General features: G+C 41.6%; 1 long non-coding RNA gene across 1 annotated transcript; it reads right to left on the minus strand.

Moving 5' to 3' along the window:
- Nucleotides 1-10: 10 nt before the first annotated feature.
- On the minus strand, nucleotides 11-23,444 carry LOC124080136 (uncharacterized). The gene is made up of 3 exons (XR_006847599.2): nucleotides 19,796-23,444; nucleotides 15,106-15,185; nucleotides 11-599 (listed from the first exon to the last, which is right to left on the minus strand). It is a non-coding gene; the product is annotated as an uncharacterized LOC124080136 (long non-coding RNA).
- Between the last annotated feature and the right edge of the window lie 490 nt (nucleotides 23,445-23,934).

Below are 23,934 nucleotides of genomic sequence, written 5' to 3' on the forward strand. Positions count from 1 at the left end.
ATGACTTCGTTGAAAGCAACAGATCTGTGCCTTTCTATCTCTACTCTCAGAAGGTTCTTCTCTGTGTCTTACTTAAGTCTCTTATGTTACTATCATCATTTCTCACAATCCTGGGGAGTTACTCAATCAGAGAAGAAAAACGACCCCCAGTCTGACCTCAGGTAAAGGACAGAAATAGAATGAATGCAGGAGGTCCGGGTCCCAGTAGAGTTTGGGCTGACCTTCCAGAACTGAACTGAGGTCTTTTCTGTTAAGGATGTCACCTCCTGTGGGGCAGTTCTAGCTCAGGACAAGAATTTCCAGGTGCCTGGGTGTTCCAGGTGGGCTGGCCCAGCTGGGACCCTTCTTACCTGCAAGTCCCTTCTGGCGATGAAGCCCTTGCCTTCGGCATCACAGGTCTGGAAAAATTCCTGCGACTTCCTCAGCATGGCCAGCTGGCCTGGCGCCTGCTCCAGGGTCTCCCTGCGCTCCAGGTGGTGCTGCGGACTCAGGCAGGCGCCGCTCCCATCCGGCTCCCCACCAAGTCCCTGGGGTCTGCGGACCACTCTCTCACCAGGGGTAGCCATACGGATCGGCCAACTTCTCTGTCTTTTCCGAACCTAAGTATGAAGATGGGTGAGAGAAACAGGTGTGACGAGGACAGAGTGGGGCTGGAAAAGAACCAGAGGGGATGAGAGGAAGGTGCAGAGCCAGTCGCCGGTGTGTCCTGACATCTCTTAGCAACCGCCTCTTAATTAATAGAAGCTCAGGACGCAGAAGAAGTGTGCCAGGATCGACAGCTAAGAGATCAGCTGGTCCGCAGGAGGGGAGGAGGCAAGAGTAGAGAAACAGGAATTTCCATATTGGAAGGAGACGGGTAAGGAAGCCTAAAAGCAATTTCTCCTTATTTAAACAGCCACACAACAACTAAAACAGATCCTGATAAGCCAGCCCTTTATTGTTTTCTTAGAGGCAGACACTTTGTCATAGCCTCAATATATACTTTTTTTTTTTCATGGAATTTTCACATCCCTTTGAGATGGATATTATTCACTCCCTTTTAGAATCCAGAATAAATCCATTTTACCAATGAGAACATTGAGGATCAGAGAGGTTGAGTGACTTGACCAACATCACACAGCAAGTTAATGCAAAAGCTGAGATTTCAATTGAAACTCATATAACTTGTACAGTATTCCATCTTAATCTCACACTGTCCTAACTTCTCAGCACCACCAAGGGTGCAGAACTTCCCTCGTTCACATGCATTCTCTCCAACATCACTCACAATCAACAGGTTCTTGCTGAGCTCTTACCCAGTACTGCAGACATCTGCCAGGATCATGAGCTCTGCAGTTCAAGTAGGGGAAAGTACAACCTATCCTCAAGGAGCTTCATGCTGAACTGCACTTGCCAGGCCTTGGTGATACCCTAGCCTGTGTTCATCCAAAATAGAACCGAAGACTAACAAAGGAATATTATAAAAAAACTTTATGCCAATAAAATTGGTAATTTGGCTAAGATGGGAAACTCCTTGAAAAACACACCAGAGATCAAAGTTCTCTCAAGAAGAAACAGAGACAAATGACCCTATTAATGAAATTAAACTAATAGTTAAAAATATTCCTATAAGAAAACTTTAGGTCCAAAAGCTAAATTGAAAAATTCTACCAAATATTTAAAGAAGAACTTACACCAATTCTACCCAAGCTCTTCCAAAAAACTGATGTGTAGGAACTACTTTCTAAGAGTATACAAAGGCCAATATTATCCTGACACCAAAAGCTGTAAAAAGATAGTACAAGGAAAGAAAAATACAGTCCAACTTCCCTTGTGAACATAAATGCAAACGATCTGTAGAAAATTTTAGCAGATTGAATCCAACTTCATATATAAAGACAGGGTAGTATATCCTGACCAAGCAGGGTTTATCCCAGGAATGCAAGGATGGCTTAACATTTGAAAACCAATAATACAATTCACCATGCTAACAAATTTAGAAGGAAAAACCTTATGATCATCTTTATAGATGCAAGAAAAGTATTTAACAAAATTCACTCCTGACAAAAACTCTCAAATAACTAGGAATAGGAAGGACCTTTCTATCCCAACCTGAACAAGGGCATCTTCCAAACAAATCAAAAACACCACCAGCTAACATTGTCCCTAATGGTGAAAAACCAACGTTCTTCCCTACCATCCATGAAAAGACAAGAAGGTCTGCTCTTACCACTTCTATTCAGCATTGTGATGAAGATTCTAGCCAGTTCAAGGAGACAAAAAAAGAAATAGAAGAAATTCATATTGGAAAGGAAAAGGTAAATCATAGTTAGTCCCAGTAGCATGATTATTCATGTAAAAAAAATTGATGAAGTTCACCAAAGTTACTAGAACTGTAAGTGAAATTGACAAGGTGGTAGGACACCAGCTCTAATCATAAAAATCAATTGCATTTTTCCTATGCCCACGATAAAAAGTTAAAATAGAAATACCACTTACAGTAGCATTTAAAATATGAAATGTTATAGTACTTTTAAACTGAAAGCTGCCAGTCATTGATGAGAAAAGTTAAAGATCTAAAAAAAAAAAAGTGGGGGGGGGGATATGCCATACATATTGGTTGGAAGACTCAATATTAAGAAGCTATTTCTTCCTAAATTCAATATATTTATCTCACTCCCAGTCAAAAGCCCAACAGGCTTTTGTTGTTGTTGTAGAAATTGACAAGTTGACTTACACAGAAAGGCCAAGTGCAGAGAATAGCTAAACACTTTGAAAAAGAACAAAATTGGAAGATGAACACACCTGATTTCAAGGTTTATTATAAAGCTACTGTAATAAAGACAGTGTAGCATTGGCATTAAGAGTCACAAATAGCTCTGTGCAGGCTGAGGTGTAGCTCAGTGGTATACTACTTGTTTAGTATGTGTAAGGCTCTGGGTTCAATCCCCAGCACTGGAAGAAAGTATACAGAACAGAATAGAAAACAGAGAATCCATAAATATATTATAATAATTTGAGGCAAAGACACAAAAGTAAATCAGGGAATAAATGGTAGGTTTTTTTTTTTTTCAACAAATAGTACCAGAAAAAATGGATGCCCATTTTCAAAAAGAACTTCAAACTATACCTTATATTATACACAAAAATCAACTCAGAATGTACCATGGACCTAAATATAAAGACCAACACAGGAAACTTCAATGAGAAAATACTTTTGTGGCCATAGCTTAGGCAATGATATCTTAGCCCCATAGCAATAGCAAATCCATAAAATCCTGATATATTGAACTTTAACAAAATCCAAAATCTCTGCACTTTGAATGACATTCGTTAAAGAGAATGAAAAGCAAAGCACAGACAACGTATTTATAAAACACTTATCTGAGAGAGAATTTTGACCCAGAATATATAAAGAACTCTTAAAAACTCATTAAGAAAACAAACTCAATTTTTTTTTTAAGGGGCAAAACTTTTGAACAGGCACTTTATTAAATAAGATACATTGATGCCAATTAACTACATCAAAAGATGTTCACCGACATTGGTCACAAGGGAAATGCAACTGAAAGCCACAATAAAATACCACTACCACTTATTAAAACGGCCAACATTAAAAGAACTTGACCAGACCAATTCTTGGCAAAGATGTGGAGCAATTGGAATTCTAATACATGGCTGATGGGGATTTTAAAGGGAACAACCTCTTTAGAAAATCTTTGGCAGCTTTATAAAAAGTCAAGCTCTCACTATATGATCCAGCCATCCCATTCATAAATGTAGCCAAAATAATAAAAGCATGTGTACATACAAAGACTTGTACATGAATGTTCATAGCACTTTGATTTATAACAGTCCAAAACAACAGTCCAGACATTCACCAAGAGGTGAATGGATAAAGTGATTGTGTGGCATATCTGAAAGGCCAAGGTTCGTGGTCGGAGATTAAAATGCACACACACAGATAGCAGTGACAAAGATGAAGCACCTTATTGCAAGCTGGTGCTAGCTTATATAGAAAGTGAAAGTCAATTATCTTAAACCAGGAAGCTCCCGGGGCCTATCATAGTAAAGGTCAGGTCATCACCTACGGTGCACGCACATACGCCTTGCATTAGATTCATGGGGATCACGAACTATTCACGAAGATGGGAGGACCAATTAGAAAATTTTCAAAACAACTTGTTATCCGCCCACTGGCAACTTGCCTGCCACCATGTCTGAAAGGCCTGGGGAGTTCTCAGGGAGACTCCCAACAATATCCATATGATGGAAAGCTACTCTGCATTGCAGGGAATGAGCTCAGCAACAAAATGGATAAATCTCAAAATAAGCGTGAGAGTAAAAAAAGCCAGAAAAAAAAAGAAAAACAAGCACATGTTATATGATTCTATATACATATTTAAAATTCTAAAAAATGGAAACTGATGTATAATGATATAAAGAAAATAGGGGAGGGAGAGGGGGATGAAAAGGAGAAAAAAGCAGGGCAAAAGAAAATTTGGGGATATATGTGGATATGTTCACTGTCTTAATTTCACGAGTATGATATATGAATCCATGAGTTTCATGGATTTATTTAGTTGGTTAGTGTTATGGTTTGGATGTGAGGTACCTCCCAAAAGCTCACTGTAAGACAATGCAAGAGGGTTCAGAGAGGAAATGATTGGGTTGTGATTAACACAATCAGTGCATTAATCTCCTGATGGTATTAACTGAGTGGTAACTGGAGGCAGGTGGGATGTGTCTGGAGGAGGTGGGTCATTGGGGGCATGGCTTTGGGGTATATTCATACTTGACAAGTGCAGATATCTCTCTCTCTCTCTCTCTCTCTCTCTCTCTCTCTCTCTCTCTCTCTCTCTCTCCCCCCTCTCTCCTTTCTGATCATCGTGTGAGCTGCTTTCCTCTGCCACATTCCTCCACCATGATGTTCTGCCTCACCTTGAGTCTCAGGGAATGGAGCCTGCTCTCTATGGAATGAAATCTCTGAAACCATGAACTCCTAAATAAACTTTTCCTTCTCTAACATTATTCTGGATGGGTCTTTTAGTCACAGCAGTGAAAAAGCTCACTAAAACAGTTACGTCCAGTAGTCCCTCTGTATCCACGAGGGATTGGTTCCAGGATCTTCCAAGGAGAACCAAAATCCATGGGTGTTCAAGTTCTTTTTTATAAATGGTAAAATAGTTGCATATAATCTATATGCCCCAACTTGTATACTTTAAATCATCTCTAGGTTATTTATAATACCTAGTATAGTAAGATGTTATGTAACTGATTTGTCCAAGGAATAATGACAAGCAAAAAAATTTGGATGTGTTTGGGGTAGAAGCAATTTTCCCCAAATACTTTCAATCTGCAAGTGTACTGAATGCAGAACCTACATACATGAAGAGCTGATCGTGTTTAATCCTCTATCAGATATGTATTTTATTATTATTTTTATTTTTAAATGTATTTTATAAATACACATGTATATATAAATACACATATCAAAACTTAACAAATTGCTGTCTTTTTTTTAGAGTTTGAAAAAATCCAATACTTTGGTTATTCTTTTTTTTTTTTACTTAAGTTATTCTTGAATTATGCATTTCTATTTATTTTAGAGTACATAAAGTGACTGGGAAAGCAAATTTTCAGTTCCCTTCTATAATATGATCATTTTTTAAAAAAGGCATAGATTTAAAATATGTGCAGTTTATTGTATGTCAATAGCTCAATAAATGTATATTTTCAAAAGAAGAAAAATGAGTCTGGGTCAGAAGCTTCCTCTATCTCTGCAGGCCACAAAAATGTAACCCAGCCTATTGTATTTATCCCCCAAATTCTTCCTTTTACATTCAATTCTGGCAATCAGGAAATGACTGAAAATGTAGCAATTTCTCTGTGGAAATTTTCAGTCTGCTTGTTGAGGGGACCTACATGAACCCTAAAAATAAAGAAGCTGGACAGAGTCCCTCCTGAAGGCCACTTATCTGTGGCAAGTTCAGCCTCCTTTCTCTGACCTCGTATGCTCTGGCTTGGCTTCAAATCTTTGCCCAGTGTCTGTGGGTTTTTCAAGGGCAACGAGAGACAAAACAACAGAAGAACATCTACTTTCATTTCAAAATAAAGTGGAAGCTCTGTCATGAACTCAGCCATCTCACATTTGGATGAAGCCCAAGGAAGCCTTAATCTTCAGGCTAGACGGGGGTTTTTGTCTCAAGGATTTTCCATTAAACCAGCAGGGAGTACAAACATAAAAGGGAAGGGTAAGCATATTCCAAAGACAAAGGGAAAAGGCCATCGCAAAGGAAGAGGAAAAAGAAAATGTGTTGGTGCTAGGGATGGAAACTAGGGCCCCACACACGCCTAGCGCATGCTCTACCACAGAGCTACCCACCCCCACTTTTTACCTGCCAGCCTCCATGAGTGTTCCCAGACTTCTCTTTCCCCCTCCAGAATGGTTCCATGAAAGGCTTTATATGCAGATGGAAATTATCCAGTCCTTAAACATTTAGGAAGATTTCCCAGATACCCAGAGTAATCCTGGCAGCTTAGGAACTATTCAATCAGAAAGTTCATAGACCCAACCTAAATCCTTTCTAGGGGTTCTACGTGAATTCTCCCCTTAATCTGGGCTCAGTGGGATGGAGAATAGCACTACCTCCCTCCCCATCATACCTGTTGCAAACTTGAAAGCAATCACTAAGTCACCCTGATTTCCTTTAAATCCCTCCTGCAACAGACTGTTAGGAAATCAAAAGTGCCAAAAATATCCCCAGGAGCTATTCAGATTTCTTTAATTGTTCAGGCTTCAGTAGGAGAAACACTCCATGTGCAGCAGTCTCATTGACTGACTCTGAGCTAGCAATGTTGAAGGGAGGCAGAGACAGGGGGTCTTGCCAAACTACGGGGCCGGGGGGTGGGGGTGGGGGTGGAGGGTTGCCGAGCAAGGGGTTTCCATCACAGCTCTAACATAAATGGAAGCAGGATGCTCAGCATGTAGTAGGTTCCCTGGGAAGGAAAGTTAAGGAAGAATCAAGGCCTCAAATGAGAGGTGTTTACCTTTCCTAGGGTTGCTGTCATAAAGGGCCATAAAGGCAGTTTCTTTCAACAACAGAAACTCATTTTCTCATCTTCCTGGAGACTAGATGTGGAAATCAAGGTATTAGCCAGGCGATGCTCCATTTGAGACTCTGGGTAGAATCCTTTCTCCTTCTAGCTTTTGGAGCTGGTCATCCATTTTTGGCCTCCCCTGGCTTGCAGCAGTATCATTCTAATCTCTATCTCAATGGTGATATGAGCCTCTATTCAAATCATCATCCCCCCTTACAAGGACTCCTGCCATATTGGATTAAAGGCCCATACTAATGATCTCACCTTCACTTGACTGACTACAATTTCAATGACCCTATTTTTTTTTTTTTTTTTTGGGTACCAGGGATTGAACTCAGGGGCACTTAACCACTGAGCCACATCCCCAGCCATTTTTTAATTTTACTTAGAAACAAGGTCTCACTGAGTTGCTTAGGACCTTGCTAAGTTGCTGAGGCTGGTTTTGAACTTGTGATCCTCTTGCCTTAGCCTCCTGAGCCTGGGATTACAGGCATGCACCACTGTGTCTGACCTCAGTGACTTTATTTTGAAAGAAGGCTGTATGCTAAGGTAAACAGAGGTTGGGAATTCAACATATCTTTTTGGGAGATGGAATTCAACCTATTTCACATGGATGACCCTGTCACAAAGATTTGAATGGAAGTGGTTTGTTGGAAGGGACAGGAAATCCTGTTCAGGGAGTGGGAAGTGAAATGAAGAAAGAAGGCAGTCACGAAAGGGTGCCACAGCCAGTCAGCTACCAGACAACTGGCTCTGGGCTATTGGAGCTTCATTCCTCTGGAGAACTCTGCAATTTGGTGCAGAGCACACAGATCACTGATCCAACCCAAGAGGCAAAGAGCTGCGGTATTTACACACTGACCCCCATCAGCCATTGGGTGAGGCTGCTCCTGAGTGGGGTTAATTCCACAGCATTCTAGCATTCTTGCATGTTATGGCTCTGGAGAAACCCCCCGGCAGTCACAAACATTTCAGATGGAAATTGCCAGAGGACACTGACATGGCCAGGCCCCAGTGACAAGAGTAGAGCACTGACAACATCTACAGGGGCATGAAGGAAGGAGAGGCTCTGGGCCACCTCCATGGCAGATTGAATAGGCCCTAACCCTACTTTTTTTTTGCTAGGGAGAGAGAATATGGAGGGTGAGGTAGGGAAAGGTAGACAAAAGAAGCTCAGAGAACTTCATTTCTCTTCTTTCTCCCCATGGAAAAAGGAATACCGCCCTGCTTGAGCTGTTTAAAGGTCATGTAGCAAAGTGCTAAGAGCCAAATGGTCCTAGGTCCAAATCCTGGCTCCACCACTTCCTAGCTGTGTGACACTGAGTGAGTTATGTAACCTCTCCAGGCCTCAATTTCTCCATCTGTAAAATTCAGAAGGCAGCATCCACTCCATGAAAGGACTAAAGCAGCTTGAAACTCATAAAACACTTAGAAACCAGACCTGGAACAGAGTGAACAGTTGGGAAATGTTAGCTCTTATGATTACGTCTAAGGCATTTCCAGAATTATCCTTTTCAGTTCAAAATTCTGATAGTGAGATGACTCCTTGGGAGGTAATGAAATAATGAAAGGCACAAAGTAATATCAATACTAATCGCACTTTGCAGTTTAAAAAGAAATTCACTTTGACAATTTCATTTCATTTCCAATTCTGGAAATGTTTTAGAAATAATCACAAACGATGACATTTCCCAGTGGCTCACTATGTGACAGGCATAATTTCTAGGTTCTTTATATGTTTTAAGTTGCTTCGTCCTCTTGTGAAGTGAGTGCTGCATTTTATAGATGGGGAAATGGATGCCTGGAGAGGTTACCTAACTAACTCAGTGTCACACAGTGAGGCTCTCAGGACTGATCCTCTTTTTTTCTGCCTTATTAATGAGAATCTCAGGATCCAATAGGTTAAGTGCTCTGTCCAGGGTCATAATTAAGCAGGGCTGGGACTCAAACTTACCACTAAAGAGAAGAGAAAATATCAGGTGCATAATGGGGTTCCATTTGTTTTTTTGGGAGACTCAACAAAGGAAAGACTTTTTATTTCTTCTCCTCTTATAAGAACACACCATAGGTCCTCTCTAGCTGTTACTATTGTAGATAACTTCATGGCCCCATTCCAAGTCCACCTCCTCTCATAAATCTTCCCTGACCACCCAGTCTGGACTGCTTGGGCTCTCTATTTCTCTGAGCACCTACTGACCCTTTCATGCATTAGGTATTCAGACACACTGCTTTGTCAGGTTGGTTAGAGATTCCAAGTGTACAGAATATGTCTTATTTCATCCTTGAAGACAGAGGGGCTCCATCTCAATACCTTTCAGTAAATACAAAATTGATATTTGATTATTTAATTGAATAAAAATCCCACCAATTCCCAGCTTGGTACCTTGCATTTAACAAGTGCTCAATAAATGCACATGAACTTCTTAACTGACCATTGAGAGGAAGGACTGACAGTGGTATAACAAAAAATGCATATTTGATCTTTGTTTCTGATTCCTGGCACAGAGCTCCAAAATCTTTGGAATTTCCTGCATGCTAAGGTTATTTATAACCAGCCCCTTTCAAGTACCCTTGAGTTTAAGCTAATGCTGTGACCCTTGGTGGGACCCATGGATAGCTGCAGAATTGGATTAGAGGTTGGAACTGTCCCCTCACCTCTGGGGAAGGGAGATGGCCTGCAGCTTGAGATCAGTCACTAATGGTGAATGACTTAAGTCCCTAAATGATGGATTTGGAGAGCTTCCTGGAACCCAAAGAAGGCATGGAAGCTCCATGTTGCACCCCCATAGGGCCTTCCCTGGCCCTATGCATCTCATCCATGGGCTGTTCCTTAATTGCATCCTTTATAATAAGCCAATAATAATAGGTAAATCACTTTCCTTAGTTCTGTGAGCCATTCCAGCAAATTATTGAATGTAAAGAGGGAATTATAAGAATCTCTAAATTTATAATTGGTTAGTTAGAAGTATGTGCAGAAACCTGGGGACTTGTGACTAGTATGTGACATAGGTGCAGTCTTATGGAACTCAGCCCTTAGCCTCTGGGATCTGTACTAACTCTGGAAGGCATCAGAATTGAATTAAATTATAGTACACACACTTGGTATTAGAAAAAGACATTAAAATATTTAACAACCAATTATCCAGAGTAGGGGTGGGAGAAAGGCGTGATTTGTAGCATCTGTCTATTTCTGTGGTATCAATATTCCCATCAGACCCAATATCAACCTACCAGCAATTAGTTGGCTCTCAGCAAGAAAGAAATCTTATTTCTGCACAGAGTATCATGAGAAGATCTCTATCCCTGGTACTGTTTCCAAAGGCCATACTAGCTAATACGTTTTTATGTTGGGCCTCTTCTGCCTTAAACTTATAGTGCAGGGCCCATTATTAAATCAATCTTAGAACTCAGGGGAAATGTGCTTTAATGAAACCCTAAGGTGTCACAGGTGGCTTACCAATTATTCACACCTGTGCTTTCCCATACTTAATGGGACCAGGAGATGAGGCAGAGATAAGGATCCCTTCAGTGAAGAATGGAGAGGGTGACCTGCTTCTACTTAGGGCCCCTTTCCTCACCCCATTGCCCAAGACTAAAGAATGCAGCACAGGAAACAACCAGTCCAGAAATGAGATCCTCCCTGTTCTCTTTGGAGCTGTTATTTACTTCTTGGACTTATAGTAAAGGTAGGGGAAGCTTTGGACAAACACTACCTCTTCTTGGACAGCCCCCCTACTACGATAGTTAAGAATGCAGATTCTAAGGCTAGACTGCTTGGGTCAGGAGCATACAGACAGCTTTACTGAGCTTTCTGAACCCCACTTTCCTCATCTGTGAGATGAAGAGTCAGCATAGTATCTTGTGAGTATTAGCCTTATTATTATTATTATTATTAACTATTATTGAAATCAAATTGCCTTCCTCCACTCCTGGTTATATTTAGCAAAACTAAGTAACTGAAGAAGAAAAACCCAAACAACTATAATCAGGAGGCCCTTAAGTCTAACACTGACTCTCCAGCTGGATGGATTCTGTGGTGTGACCTTACCAGCCCTAGCCACTAAGAAGATGGACATGACCCACCATCCCTGATGAAGGGGCAGGTATGTGGAGGCACCATTGACAGAGGCCATCTCTGCAGCCTGCAGTCTGCTGCAGCTTATGCAATGCTCCACCCAGCATCCTTTCTCCTCAAATTAGGTCCAATTTCCTTGTTCTGGCCTCCAGGGAGACAGGGAACAGCTGTCCTACCTCTATAAAATAACTCTTCCAGGTCTGGATAACTATTATTAAACATCCCCCTTCACACTTCCCTTGCTCTATTATAAGATACATTAAAGGCCCTTGCTAATAGTTTGAGGTCTCCGTGAGATGGTTGCTGTTCACCCTAATTCCTCTAATAATTAGTGGTTGTAAACCACTTTGAAGATAAAAGGCATTTTATAAAAGCTAAGTCCCATTATGATTAGCTTTCCAATACTTCTTACTGATGCTGATGAGCACATCAAAGCCAGACACAGTCACAGCATGATATCTGGTGGTTAATTAGATGTATTTCAAGGCAGCTGGTATATATTAAAGAAACTGCTGCAAAATTTATCAACATTAAGAAAGTGTCCACTTTCTTCCTAATATGAACAAGCTCTTTTCAAAGGCTGTCAGCGGTGATGCCTGCAAGACAGGAGTCCGGAGAGACCCAGTGCTAATACATGCTCTGGGCCTGGAAGAGAAAGGCCCAGTAACAGCACCTGACTTTGAACATCTTATCCTTGTTGACAAGGCATGTACCATGCCTTGCTTTGTTTTGTTTTTGCAATTGTGCTGTGATATAAGCAAGTAAAGTAACACAATCCCTGCTTTATGGATGAACAAGCTGCATAAGGTCATGGATTTTCAAGACATTGACATCAGTGTGGTGTAGCAGAACACAGTTAAGGCTCAGACCTATTATCAAGGTGACATTATTGATGTTCCTTTCAAATGCTCTCAAATATTTGTGCATCCTCCCCCTGCGTCTGTGTGGTTTTGCTTCTCATTCCCGGCACCTTCGACTCTTAGAAGGTGGACCCTTAAGCTATTGAAGCCACTTTGTCCAAAGGGACAGAGCAAGAAGTACCCAGAAGCTCCTTGACCCTTCCAAATAGCTCTTAGCCAATGACCTAATTGCCTCTCAAAAGCCCCATTTCATAATACTATCCAACTTGGAACAAAAAGCCCAGTACCCCTGTCCTCAGTGGGGACAAAGTCTGAGTTGTTTTTTTACACTCTAGAATACTTTGTAGGACAAGACAAAGGCTGGAACTTTCTGAAACTTTGCCTGAGCTCTCACTCTGTCTGACTTCTTCATCCTCCCTTACAGAGTTCTCATGGGAACTTTTCCTCCTTAAACCACCTCTCTGAGTCAATGTCTGGAAACCCATCCTAAGACAACTCTCTTGACTCCGCATTAATGAGAACATTTTGGATATTTTATATGGAATATATTCTTACAGATTCCCTTAGGTACAAATCTTCCTTTCCAGCTCTCCATACACACACACACACACACACACACACAAGTGTGTGTGTGTGTGTGTGTGTTTTCTGTGTCTGCCCTATGCCTTCAACTCTTAGCTCTGTAAGCAGGATGTTCCAACTGCTTCTGGAAAAATGAATTATTATACTCTGCCCAGCCACGTGAAAGGCACTGAACCAGGGAGGGCCAAGGAAGAGACATGTTTAAGACTTTCATTTCTTTGGTGAACTTACTTATCAGAGGGACATGATTAGAGCCATGTGTGCACACAATGAAAACTACAAGAGCAAATGATTCTTGGAGTGGTACCCCCAAATGAAGCCACTTTCTAATGATTCTCCATACCATTCAATTATGGCTCATTTACTTAAATGTTTGAATCTGAAGCTACTCTTGAATATTTAAGAAAATGAAGGTCAAGATAATCCAAATGAGTAGATAATTCAAAAAAAGGAGTTTTAAAATTTAAATCTAGTTTGCATTACTATTATTATTATTGTTGTTGTTGTTGTTATTAATTTTTATAGTATCACTTTAGGAAGCTGCCTAAGAAAGTTAAGAAATCTGCCCTACAAAAATAGCTAATTAGTAATAGAGTACGAATTCAATTTTAATTTGCCTGACTCTTTAAATTTTGTTTCTTCATTGGTCACATGGGGCTAATAATAAGTCTTACCTTGCAGAATCTTTGTGAGGATTAAACAAAAATAATGTGTATAGCCTACCAAAATACCTGTTACAATAAGCACTACAGAGTAATTGGCATTATTAGTCCCAAGTGGAATACCATTGATCCCCAGGGTATCCCTATAATTTGGATGTGGCTTGTGCCCCAAAGGTTCATATGCTGGAAGCTTGGTCTCCAAAGCAACAGCATTGAGAGGTGGTGGGTCCTTCAAGCAGTGGGACCTAGTGGGGGGTGAAGGGATGAACACTGGCCCCTTGGGATGGTTTGGGTCTCACAGAGTAGACTAGCTGCTCCCAGAGCAGGTTTCAATAAAAAATGGAGCCTGGCCCCTCCCTCTTGTTTCCTCTCCCACCATGTGACCTCTGTGGGTCCCACATATTCGTGTCATGGGATGCTATCAGCCACGAAGCCCTCACCAGAAACTGATGCTTGTACCCTGCTCTTGGACCTCCAGATCTGTGACCAAACCTCTCTCCTCTTTCATTTGTAAAGAAACCAGCCTTGCATATTTTACTTTAGCAATACAAAGCAGACTAAGATAGGCAATTTATATGTATATTTTAAAAGATACATAATACCACACTAATTTCCAGGAAACCATTAAATAAACCCATGAAACACCAAGGAGATCTACCTAAAATGCAGACCTGATTGTTACTTTCAGGATGTATCTTAAACACACAGGCCAACTACTATCTCCTTAGTGCCATCTCCCATCTCCCCTCCCACATTCTCTTCCCTCCAAATTATTTCCTCTTCCCTCCACTCTTTGGTGCCTTGGCATTTTCAAACATATTGCCTACTCATCTGGCATTCCCTGGCCGTCTGTCTGAGCTAAGTCCTACTAAGACTTAATGTCTTAGTCCATTTAAGCTGACATGACATTTAAGCTGTGCCCTGAAGGTTCACATGTTGGAAGCTTGGGTGGCCTTTAAACAACAGAAATGTATTTCTCACAGTTCTGGAGGCTGGAAGTCTGAGGTCAGGTGCCAGCATGGTTCTCATCAGAACCTTTTCCAAATGGCCGGCTGCTGATACCTCACAGGGTCCTCACATGGTAGAGGGGGGCTTGGGAGTTTTCCTAGTTCTCTTTTATGAAGGTAAAAATCTAATTTATGAAGGTAGTTCTCATGACCTAATTGCCTCTCAAAAGCCCCATTTCATAATACTATCCAACTTGGGGGTTAGGTTTCAATGTATGCATTTTAGAGGATACCATTATGATTCAGTCCATATAGCACTCTGCCCCAGGTACCCCCAAATTCAAGCCCTTCTCACATGCAAAATACATTCATTCTAACCCAGCAGCCTCAAAGGTCTTAATTTGTTCCAGCATCCACTCAGTCTGATGAATTCAAGTTCTCAAATCTAAGAACTCACTGTCTGAGCTCACAAACAGAGTGGCCTGCATAGCCACAGGTTCTGCATCAGCAGCCCGAACAAACCAAGAATGGAAAAATATCTTAAAAATAATAAAAACTGTGTCTGTACTGAACCCATTATTCCCTAAATAATATAGCATAACCATTATTTACATATCATTTGCATTGTTTTAGGCATTATAAGTTCTCTGGATGTGATTTAAAGTATACATGAGGATGTGAGTAGGTTACAGGAAAATACTATGCCATTTTTATATAAGCAACTTGAGTATCTGCAGATTTTGCTATCTGCAGGGGTCCTAGAACCACTCCCTTCTGATGCTGAGGGACAACAGTTATTTAAAGCAGCAAGAATGGCAGAATGTAGGGCCTGGAATTGCGAGGCCTTTGGAGGCAGATCAAACATGCTGCAGACTGTCTATCTCTCCTTCCTCACTCACCTGTGGCTCCCTGCTCTCTGAGAACTGGTAATCTCTTCACTTCTGGAAGGCGCTTTTGCTACTGGTGATTTGAACTCCACCTAGGAAACACAGAAGAGATGAATCACATCTTGTTTTCCACTGGGGACCATGGTGCAAGGGGCTCCCTGGAAATTTGGGGGAAACTGGTGAGAAACATCCCTCCTAGCAGGGTTGCAATGTCCCAGAAGAAAAAGGCCTTGTCCCTTCCTCTTCCAGGCTTTGAAGAGAAAAAAAAGAAGGCTCAGGTGTAGCACTGGTAAGTCTGCTTAGCAACCCCAAATCTGGAGCCTGTGTCTAGGCTGATGAGGTCAGAGCCTTGTGCAGGAGAAGTAAGTAGACTAGGGACAAACTGATCACCCCTTCCCAGGAGCACCACCTCTCAGCAAGTTTTCTTTTTCTTGCATCCAATCCATAGATGCTGTTTGCACTGCTGAAGTTTTGAAGACAGAGAGTAGAATTGTGGCCAGACTCACTTCCAAAAGAAAGAAATGCAGTGGGGTTATGAGAAAGTCTAAAGGACCCACAAAGAGAGCAAGCTAAAAGTGATTGCTATGATTTAGTTGTGGTTTGTCCCGAAAGGGTTCATGTTTTGGAAACTTGGTCCCCAGTGTGGAGATATTGAGAAGTGGTGGAACCTTAAGAGGTGGAGTCCATTGGGAAGTCACTGGGGATGCTGCCTTCAAAAATAATTTATTCTTGTGGTACCCTGAGTTGGTTCTCACAAGAGCAAGTTGTTATAAAATCTGGAGCCTGACCCTAAATCACTCTGGTTTCTGTCTTGCCATGTGATTTCTTATTTTCACATGTTCTCCCTCCATGATGCCATCTCTCTCAATGTGACCTAGCCAGGGGAACCTTGCCAGAGCCAATAGCATGCTGTTTGGACTTTCAGCCTCCAATTGGTGAGCTTAATAAACTTCTTTTTTTATAAAGTACCCAGCACCACGTATTGTATTATAATAACAGAAATAGACTAATACAGCATCAGAAGAGGAACAGGCTTTGGCTCAGGGAGAAGACAAACCTTCTTGACTAGAGCAATTTGAAGGTTTTAAGACTGAACTAGGAAAGGAACTTTGCAGAATGCTTTGCCTCATGATCTAGAGGCATGTTTGAAAAGACTGGAGATAGCAATAGTGATTGCAAAGGACATTAGAATTATCTATCCCATTGTATGCTAAGGCCAAAGTTCAACCCACACTAGATCTGACAGACCAAATATATATATTACCATTGAATACAGCCTTGGTGGAGCTCATGTACACAATCCATCTGAGGAATATTCTTCAAGTACTTCTCATTCTATATGAGGTAACAGAGTGCTTGAGTGTTCTTTTGTTTATTCAATGAATATTTACAAGGTGCAGACCCTCCTTTGGGTATCAAAGGATTAGTAATAGGCAAGTTTAGCAAATGTTGTCTTCATGGAGCTTACATCATAGGAGAGAGACAGGCAATAAACACCAGACACTATCAGATAGTGAAATGTACTTGCAGAAGATAACCCCTTCTTTAAGCCCCCTGGGGTACCCACTCCAGTCCCCCGACCCACTGGCATTGCTACTAGGATGCTGCAGCAGCCACAGAGGGGAGGCTCCACCCTCTAGTTGTTTCCCAGGCAGGAGCCCACAGCAAAGCCAGGGGAGTAGAAGGACAGGAAGAGATTGCTGCCCTGTCCTGCCCATAGCTGCCAACTCCTGGGATCTTATTTAGAAAAAAAAAAAAAAAACTATTTGGCCAAACATACGATGTTAATAGTATTATTTCTAGATGGTAATCCTAAGAAATTATTTTTATTTTCTTCTGAATCTTCTAACTTTTTTATTATTACAATTTATTGTGTTTGCCATAAGGAGAGAAAAACATTTTTCAATGATTGGTATACCCTAACTAAATTAAGAAGAAATACATTTGAACAAGTAGGCAGGGAGCAGATCTTGGGGTGATGAATAACATTTCACTATGCCATTTTAAGGTTTATGAAGTAATTTCACAAACACATTTCCTTCAACTTGCAAGACTTTCTCAAGGTCACATAGAAAATAAACCTTAGCACAGGAAAATGATCTGCAGGTCCCAGATTCCTAGGCCATTATGTTTTCCATTACTGCACAGCCCGTCTGTAGCTGACCTTACTTTTCTTCACAGATGAAGCCCCGAGAAAGCTGCTGAGCACCCTAGGTCCTAACTCTCCTCCTTCCAACCATGCCCTCTCCTCCAGAAGCCAAACTGATTCATACAGAACTAGTTTGTACTAAGCACCTGCCAGGCACTGTTCTGGGTACTTGGAGTAACTGCAATAAAAGAAAGTTACGAGGTATTATGCAAGTGACCAGCATCAAAGGAGGCTGACTGGATGGGGGCACAACCCCCTCACTTGGTCCAGCCATGTATTGTCACTGATTGAACCAAGACAGGTCAGACAGATACTCTAAAATGAAGACTAACTAACTACCAAAAGCCTGCCTGATTCTTAAAGGTAGTCTATTTTAGATGGAAAGATATACAAAGCCAAATGAAAAGTTAATTAAAGACATGGCATACACTTGCAATCATGAAACAGCCCCCTTATCCTCTCTCTGGAACTTAGTGGGGCTTACCAACCAGATCATTAGAGAGGTCCCGAGTCCACACATCATGGTCTCTGGGAGAGGTCACAGGAGGCTGGGAATGGAAAGAAAGGGCACAACCAGACAGAAAGTATGTCGCTAACAATATAAGGCAGAGACACAGCTTTCAATACTACAGGACATTGGGGTGGATGGGATGGGAGAAGGCAGCTGAAATGTCAGGATCCATTTCTGTGAGGGAGGTGAGACTCAGAGTGGGCCTCAGAGACTGAAATGGATTCAGATGGTCTTCATGGTAACCCCATTCAGCAAGACCAGGGAAGGCTTAGCACAGTCTTTGGGCCTCTCTTTCCTGAGGCTGGTGGCTGGATTTCTGGCCCCTCTCCCATCTTGGGTCTTGGTTGGTGGTGAGGGCTGGGGTCCCTCCATCCTGTCTACAGGTTTTTAGGTGTCTCTCTGCCAGGAGTGCTGCTAGAACCCCAAGATTGATGAGGACCCCTGACAGTACTGGGCAAATCAACTAGTGCTGACGATGCCTGGCTGGTTAGTTTGCACACACGCTGGGTTTTTATTGCAGTATTTCTATAAGCAAACCTCAAAAACTTCCAGGTGCTGGAGCCCAGTGGGGACAGAAAATTCAAGGTATTGGAGTTTGCCGGAGCTATCTCTGCAAGCTGGGCTAATGTGAGCTCCCTGGCACATAATCTAATGAACAATAACAACAATAATTATCATACCATGAATGACAGCCAACTTTCATCTACAAAGTCTACAAAGATGTTTGTAATCTATGCCTATCATTTATGAGTTAATGTCTTAGTTCGTAACACACAAACATTATTATATGACTTTCAAAGACTGTACTATCTTATTGTAATAAAAACATGCCAGCTGTTATAGATCCTGGCTGACAGCTGTTGGAGGGCTGGGTCTGGAGATGCTACATGTCTCATATATAGCCTTCCATGTGACAGTCATCCTCAATGGCACTTTAGTCTCCAAAGCATTCCCACTTGGTACAGAGACTTTTGAAAGGCCAATGAGAGCCTTAGATGAAGACTCAGGAGCTTGGGCTCAGTTCCCATGTTGCCATGGATGGACCTAAGTCTGTGTTTTCTCTCTGTTAAGAACAAATGGGGGAACGTGAAAGGAATGGAGGAACTTTCGATAGGGCAATGGGGAGGGAGGGGAATGGAGGGGGCATGGGGGTAGGAAAGACAGTGGAATGAGTTAGACATCATTACCCTAAGAACATGTATGAAGACATGAATGATGTGAAAATGTATACAACCAGTGACTTGAAAAATTGTTGCTCTATATGTGTAATATGAAATGAATTGCATTCTGCCATCACATATAACAGATTAGAATAAATAAATAATTTAATTAAATTTTAAAAAAGAACAAAATACTTTGGATTTAGATGGCTCTGGGTTCAAGCTTTCACTCACTACCTGTGTGAGCCTCACCAAGTAATCAAACTTCGAGCCTGTTTCCTCCTTAAACATGGATAATAACAGCACGTCTTTGTAAAAGTCACTGTGAAGATAACAAGATTCACAGCTCAAGATGGGCTTAGTGCATAGTGGGGTCCATACTAAGTGCTAACTATGTGCTAATAATGTTATTGTTTCTGTTAGAGGACAAGGCACAGTGCACCTACAGCCTAGGTCAGAATCTGTGGCATAGAATCCTCCCTCTTTTGGCATGAAATCAGCAAGCTTTAGCAGGGTGGGGCTGAGGCCCCAGGAGAGGGCACCTGTGTGGGGAAGGCAGGCCTCTCCCTTGAGCAGCAGGGTTTGTAGCGAAGCGCTTCCTGCATCTGGTACAGATGGCATTGGCCTGATCCTCATCCCTAGAATTTCATTGTGCAATGCAGTAGTCACAAGCCACATGAGGCTATTGAGCATTTGACATGGGGCCAGTCCAAATTGTTATGCAAGAGTAAAATACATCCCAGGTCTCAAAGTCTGAGTTCTAAAGAAAGGAATGTAAAAATCTCAAATCATTTTTAATGATAAAAAATTATCATGCCAAAATGATGATATGTTGGGTATACTGGGTTAAATTACATGTTGTTAAGATTAATTTCAACTCACTTTTTTACTTTCTTCATCTGGCTATTAGGACACTGAAAGCTGGACATGTGGCTCAGGTCGCATTTCCATTGCACAGTGCTGGTTGGGACTGTGAGCTCCATGAAGGCAGAGACTTTGTTCAGATCCCTGCTGTCACCCCAGCACCTGGAATGATTTCTGAATGAAGGGGTGATCCAGTGAGTGTGTGAGGCCCAGGGACAAGCTTATAAGAAGCCAGGGGTCACACTTGAGCAGATGGGGACAACTCCTGGGCCGTTTGATTATGTAAAGATGAGGAAACAGGCTATAAAGATAATAAGAACTTGTCCCTGGTCAGAATTTAAATTGAACACATCTTAACCTATGCTCTTGCTACTGAATCCCGTTACCTCCCATAGTCACTGTAGAGTTACAGAAAGAAAACTATATTTAGAATTAAAAAAAAAAAATCACATTCCCTCAGGTTACCCTTTTTGATCTAATCTTGTGTATATCACCCGGCTTTCTTGGGTCTTGGCTTCTTAGGTCCTCATTGGTATCCCATGTAAAAACCACAGTTTCTGTCCATCTCTTTTTAATGATGTAGAGCCGTAGGAAACCCGTCCTAGAAGGTATCTCAAAGGCTGAGCCCTACATCCTTCCTAATTCTCCTTTCCTCTCTCTCTTGCTCCAAAAACTGCTCTCTGACAGAGGTTTCTTTGCATCACACATATAAGTGATTGTTTATCTTAAGAGTTCTCTTTGATTTAACTTGATTTCTGATGTTTTTCATCAGAAGTCAAAACCTTGCAGACTCTTCCCTTGATCCCATAATGAAATTTCCTAAGAGATATTTAGTTCTAGAAACAGCCTGATACCACCCTCCCTTTCAAGAAAAAAAAAATCTAAAATAACAAGCATCCTGCCATATTCAAATAAACATCTCAGGTGGAAAGTGGATCTGTTTCCCTTATATCTGCTTTTAAAGCTCTGTTGCCATCCATACAGATGAATGTCCTACACTGAGGTCCTTAGCATACCACCAGCCTCTCATGTTTCTACACATGTCTTGAAGGGATTCTGATGCTGTGTTAGCATTTTCTTCTATTTATTCCCCCAAATTGTTCTTTCTTGAGTTCTCTGATTTGCTTTCACCTGTGGCTGTTGAGTAAATTCCCCACTGACTTGGTCCCTGACTCCCCACATTGAGATTTTTGGAAAAGAATTCCCAATCCTAACTCAAGAGCCTCTTGAATTTTATGTCTAAGCAAAGAATATGTTGGAGCCCAAACTGACTCCTCGGGGAAGAACATCTCACCCACTGGCCCTAGGTAAAATGTTCGCTCTACTTCTGATCAGGGGATAAGGAAAGATTTGCCAGAATCAACTGTGTCATTGAGGCAGAGCCATTTTTCAACATGCCTGATGCAGGATGCAGATCCCACTTAAGCACTTGCCTGTGACTCGGCGACTTATTGAGTCATTACAAATTTTTGATCCCTTTCTCCAGACTCCTAGCAGAGAGTTGACTGCCCAGCACTTGCTGGTGCTTAAAGAATGTGTGTGAGTCTCCAAAAGCAGCCAGTATGGGGTCAGCAAATCTGCTTCCTCCAAATAATAATCTGCTGAATTCCAAAGCCAAACCAATTCACCCAGTGTCTTGACTCAGAGACAGAAGGACCTCTAGTACAAGATGTTGTGTTTAATAACAGATAAAAAAAGCAAGGGCCACGTTATCCTTGCTCTCAAGTAGCTTACAGTCTGAGATTATTATCTAATGGAGATTAATGACAATTGAGATTATCTAATTGAGATTATTATCTAATTGATAATTAGGTAGAATGAGAAAGGACAATAAGAAGTGGTGTGTGTGTGTGTGTGTATGTGTGGTGAGTGTGTGTGTGTGCATGCACATGTGCACACGTGCAATTGTAAAAAGACTAGGAGAAAATATGGGAGAGGGTTAGCAGTGGTTATCTTTGTTTTTCAGCTTACGGGTGATATTTATTTTCTTCTTTACTGTTAGCTATATTCTCTGGGTTTATTTCACAATAAACATTTATTGCTTTTACAATAAAATTTTGTTTCGAAAAATTGGAACAAATGGTAAAGAACAATGGTTTGGGTGATGGATTAAGACTATGGAGTTAAGAATAGAAATGGAACCACAATATGACCCAGCTATACCTTGGTATTTATCCTAAAGAATTAAAGTCAGCATACTACAGTGATACATGAATACCCATGTTTATAGCAGTACAATTCACAATAGCCCAACTACGGAACCCAGTCTAGGTGTCCATCAAAGGATGAGTGAATAAAGAAAATGTGATATATATTTTTTAGAGTTTTATTCAGTCATAAGGAAGAATGAAATTGTGTCATTTGCAGGAAAATGGATGGAACTTCAGACCATTATGTTAAATAAGATAGCAAAAATCAGAAAGTCAACAGTCATATGCTTTCTCAAACATGTGGGAACTAGAGAGGAAACAGGAACAGAGAGGTGGCTGGGGGATGTCTCATGAAAACTGAAGGGAGATCAATAAAGTAGAGAAAAGGCATCAGGGAAAAAGGAGGGGAGGGAGGGGAAAAATACTGGGGAACGATATTGACCAAATTATATTGTTCTATTGTGTGCATGTATGATTATGTAACAAGGAATCCCACCATTGTGTACAACTATAATGCACCAATAAAAACATGGGAAGTGGGAGTGAAGGGGAGACTGTGGAATTAGGGGTAAGCACATGGGCCTCCAGAGTAGTTAGTAAGAATTGGGCAGTGAAAAGATGAGGAAGAGGATTCCAAGCAAAAGGAACAGTGAGCGATGGCCTCAGGCTACAGGGAGCGGAGGAGGTCAAAATCAAGTCCTGCAGCGTGTATTTGGGGGAATGTGAGCACTGGCCTAAGGACAGAGTGAGGGGTAGGCCTGGGAGGGCAGGACAGCCTCAAATGGCATGCAAGGGACTTAGCTCTTCACTCTCGGTGTTCCCATGGCTCCTTGTGTTTGTTCCTAGCGGGCCACTTATCATACTGCATTATATTTGGTTGTAAATATGTCTGTTCTACTAAATTCTTAACTCCCCAAAGTCAGGGATCATGGTTCATCCATTATGGAACCACAGTGCCCAGCACAGGAACTAGCATAAAACAGTCAACAAAATCTTGGATGAATTGAATTCTAACAAGGTTACTTCTTTATTCGTATGTAATAAGGAGACATCATGAATTTCACTACCTAATGTACTTCAAGGACATTAATCTGGGAATATGTGCCAGGCACTGTGCTAGGTGCCATAACTGTTTTAATGGCTCTGACCTAAAACCCTGTGAGATATTCTCCACATTCATTTACACATGATGCTCAGAAAGGTCAAGTAAACTACCTATCAGCAGACAGTAATTACAGAGGCCAGGGCAGGCTGAAGGCAGTGTGAAGGCTGGGGTCAAACAGAGAAAAGTAAGAAGATCCGGCCAGTGAGAGGCTGTGGGAACCTAGACCACTCAGAGAACAGAGTGAGGGAAAGCTGGGCAGGCAGTGCTGCAACTGAGAGCCCATAAGTTCCTTAGCTGTGCCTCAAGCACATCTAGTATCTCTGCTGGCCACCTAGGGACAAACGGCATCAAAATGGACTCGCCCTTTATACTTAGAATAGCTCCAACCTACAAGATGAAGGACTTGTAGAAAGAAGCTTCCATCAGGCTGTGAACAGTTACCCTCCCTTCTCCTATCCACCGAAAGTCAATGTTGATAAAGCTGGCCCTGATCACAAATGTAAACCAATTCCCCGGCCCAATCAAAACAGAACAGGGTGTCAGAAGTGGTTTCTAGACCCATCTTGAGAACTGACTAGGCAATCCCTGTCAACTTCCTCACCTTCCCATATCTGTAAATGTACTGGGCTGGACAAGGTGACTTTTAAGACCCTCCAGTCTAGGTCTGTGACTGTACATTCTCATGGGCTTCATGTTCCTCCTTAACATTTCTATGGCCATCATAATTAATTCCATGCGTTAGTAGTTAATATCTGTTTTCTCTACTAGACTATGGGCCCTCTGGGCCAGGGCCTATCTGTCTTGTTCCCAGTAAGATTCCCAGCATCTTTCAAGAGTGTGAGCGTGAAGTAGCATTCCATGTCTGTCAACAGCAGATGGCTGGTTTCTGGCCTGGTTTTACC

Source organism: Marmota monax, unplaced genomic scaffold, assembly GCF_021218885.2.
Source record: "Marmota monax isolate L192 unplaced genomic scaffold, Marmota_monax_Labrador192_F-V1.1 WCK01_AAM20220418_F8-fsc00747, whole genome shotgun sequence".
In the NCBI taxonomy this organism is placed as follows: Eukaryota; Metazoa; Chordata; class Mammalia; order Rodentia; family Sciuridae; genus Marmota; species Marmota monax.